This window comes from Papilio machaon, chromosome 24, assembly GCF_912999745.1.
Source record: "Papilio machaon chromosome 24, ilPapMach1.1, whole genome shotgun sequence".
In the NCBI taxonomy this organism is placed as follows: Eukaryota; Metazoa; Arthropoda; class Insecta; order Lepidoptera; family Papilionidae; genus Papilio; species Papilio machaon.
The window spans coordinates 5,649,157-5,652,915 of NC_060009.1; positions in this window are offsets into that span (position 1 = coordinate 5,649,157).

A 3,759-nucleotide genomic window follows, 5' to 3' on the forward strand; every position below is an offset into this window, starting at 1 on the left:
TGCTAGTGTAGCCTCGCCTTTATATTTATAATTTTGTTTGCGTTGTAAACAAAAATTCTGTAATCTAATATAGATTAAAGATTACTAAAGTAAGAAAGCCTGGCGGTTTTCAAATTGCAAATTCCTGTACTTACCACGCTTCCCATTGGATCACTATAAGGTTTTTCTCAAAGCTTTTCATCGACAGTAAAATAAAGCAAACTAATTTTTAACTTTTGCTTATCAATTTACATTAAATGAACAATTTACAATTGAACGGATCGATTTGTGTATTTAACTATTATATACTACTACTAGCGTGGATTTGATTCAAATATATGAGATCTCCTAATTAAATTTTACTTATGTACTGACAGTCACAGTTGATAACTAATTTGCCGTTTTACATAACAATGGTTTTGTTCTTTTTTCTATTGAAAGAAAAAACCGGTTTAGATAAAAATACAACATAAAATATACATAAATTAAAAGTGAAAGTTAAAACTCATGTGTACTCATTTAATTTACTTGCAATTTTTTTTTACCCGACTGAAGGAAGGGTAATATATTTAATAATAATTCACGACATCATGACCTCTATACTTGACATTTGTATAATAATAAAATAGTCTCCATTTTTATGTTAAAAAGTAGTAAAGTAGTATGATTTTCTTGCAATAATTATGACATTAATTCTTTGTATTCTTTCTTGTATTTATTATTGTCAGAAGAAGGTTCTGAAGGTAGAAAAAAATAAGGAAGTTGAACAGAACTTTACAATTAATTATTTATAGTTAGACAAGACAACGTCTATCAGAAAACACTTATAAAACCCTAGTAGACTGTTTTCTAGTAATAAATATTTTCAACGTTGTTTTCCTTTCTTTAAGTTCAAATATCTTATCATTTTCATTACAGCAACTTCATAAAAAATAAATAAAATGTAGCCAAATTACGCAAAAACCTAAATCACATAATTCAATTTCAACTGAATAATAGTTTATAAAATAAGCACTCATTTGTTTTTACGTAAGATTTCACGTGACGTAACATCGTGACGATATTCCGGGATAATCGTACTGTGGGTGTTCGCTGTACAAAAACCTAAATTTCGTTTACATTATCCATTCGGTCCTGTTCGAATACAAAGCTGGATTGCAACTGGAAAAGGATAAACAATACTGGTAAATACTAGACTGGAATAATGTAAACTGACCATTATTGTTATCAATTTTTCCCTTTACAAACATATAATTTGTTTTAATACATTTTTTAGAATAATAAAATTTATTACATCGAACCCAGGACATCAAGATTATATGTACAATAATTAAACGTTACATCTGATTTTTCTTCTCCAACATTCCTAATTATAATTGTCAATCTTTTCAAGATTTGAATCTAAATCTGAAAATCTGAAACTTATCTCAAAACATATCGAGTATTGTAGATATATAAAGCGCGAAATGGCCGTGCGAGACGCATGCTATAGGAATGGCTCGTTATACAATATACAGGGTGCCCGATAACATATTATATATGTTTTTAGTTCCATTCTGACGTATAACTTATACGGCGTGATTAATTTTGAAGTGAGTGAAGTCATTCAATTCGTAATCTTACCCACAATATAATAGTAATACGAGTAGTTTAACAGTGGAACAATATTTGTTGAGCGTACGAATGGTCCGAGTCAGCAGGTGAAATACCTCGACCACAAAAAGGATAAGTTTGAAGTGGAAGCAATTCTGCGTTCCGTCTGATACGTGTGCGTGCTGGAGGTCAAATTTTAGTCCACGTTCCTTTTCAATCCTTTTCTTATAAAAAAAAAACTTGAGAGGTGTCAAGTGACACCCGGATGGAACGAAGTTCCTTTCGATTAATTAGTGAAGGAACCATTGTTTATTCTATCAATAAAAAACTTAAGTCTTCACAAGAAGTACATTTTATTTTTATGAATTTTCGTTATATATTGTCACGTCGTTGCCATGGTGAAGTAGCGCTCATTCGTCTATAGCAAAAAGTGTCGTGACAACTTTTCGTAAGAATTTTTTCCGTCTAGCCCCCTTTCACAACGCGCGATAAGGAACTTCGTTCCAAAAACAAAAACAACAAAATGTTTTTTGTAAAAGTAAAAGATGCCGGGAGAAAAAATAGGAATTGTACGACATCCTGTAGCTTTGATCAAATTTACATTTCGAGAGCATACATATCTGCGACAAAAAAATAATACTGCGTAAAAAGTTTTTTTTTTGCGCATTTTGTGTCGCACAAAAAGTTAGCCTAAGACTAAATAAGTACATATTTCCGTTAAACAATACATGTTAAGCATTTCTATAAATGCTTACGACGTTTATATTCATGTAATCTAACATGTAATCAGCTTGTGTGAAATCTAAAATAGACTGAAACTCGCGACAGATAATCTCGTATTTATCGTGAAACATCTCTTACCGTTTAGGAAAAATACTGAAATACTCGTTGATGTCTATCTTATTAAACATACGACATACAGAAATACGAATATTTTTTTTATAGTAGAAGGATAAAATAACAAATGATCAACTCATATCGCTAGTAAGTAGATATAGATCATTGTCTGGAAGAACACATAGGCTACTTGGTTTTTTTTAATACCACGCGGAGGAGTCGCGGGCGACAGCTAGTAGGTTCAGAAACTATCAAAAAATGTACCATATTGTCCTTAGGATATCCACAAGTAGTTAGAGTTACACGACATTAGACGAGACTTGCTGCCTCACTCAAAGTCACCTCTGAATTCTTTTAGTGTAAATTTATAAGATATCTACAATAAGGGTCCGCTTAAATTATCATTTAAAGACTCTACGTGTGATTAAACTTTACGATCGTATCCAATATTTTTTTAAAATTTCAAAATATTATTTCTAAATATACTTACAATAAAGTAGCCTTTGCCTGCGACATCGTGATTTAAAAAGAAAAACAAATTGAAGATTATGAGTTATTCGAGATTATGTTCTATATCTGTTTAAATTTAAATAAATGTTGAATTGTTGCAAAGAAAACGTATCCCGTAGGTAACGTACACATTTCCTGGATCATAGATAATCTGTGCTCCTCCAGATTGTATTCTACATATGTCCGAATTTCATCAAGATCCGTTTCGCCGTTCTAGAGACATCTAATAAAAATAAACATTCGATTTGATAATATAATTTTATTAATAATTCTTACCTCGTAAGTCATTAACGTTCAATGTCATTGCAACTAATTAATTCGGATTTTGTTTTTAAATATTTAATTATAAATCATATTTAAAATTGAATAATTCATTAATTTAAAATACATGCGCTTATAAAATAATATTAATAATAAGTAGAATTTTCAAGTTAAATAAATACGTTTTATTTTTATTTATTTTTTAATTAAAAAGTAAAAACAAACACAAGAAGTTTCTAATTTAATTATCATTTTAATATAATGTGTTTTTAAAATATTTTCTTGTTTTTAATTTCTCGCTTTTCCAACAAATGCTATAAAATAGTAATAAAATAGTTAATAAATAATTTCTATGTATTATGAATAGTTTATGTCGTGATGAAGGTAAATGACGTATCACATAATGTCTTATATGCTTTATATTTTACCTATGTTATGAAGCGCTTCCGGGAATCTCTTTATATATCTGAACAATACTTGAATGACAAATGTGTCTTAGAAAATGTATTCATTACGATTCTATTGTTTTAACAAATAATTGTTTATAAATTGCGAAGAAATTTTTATTACTATGTTAAG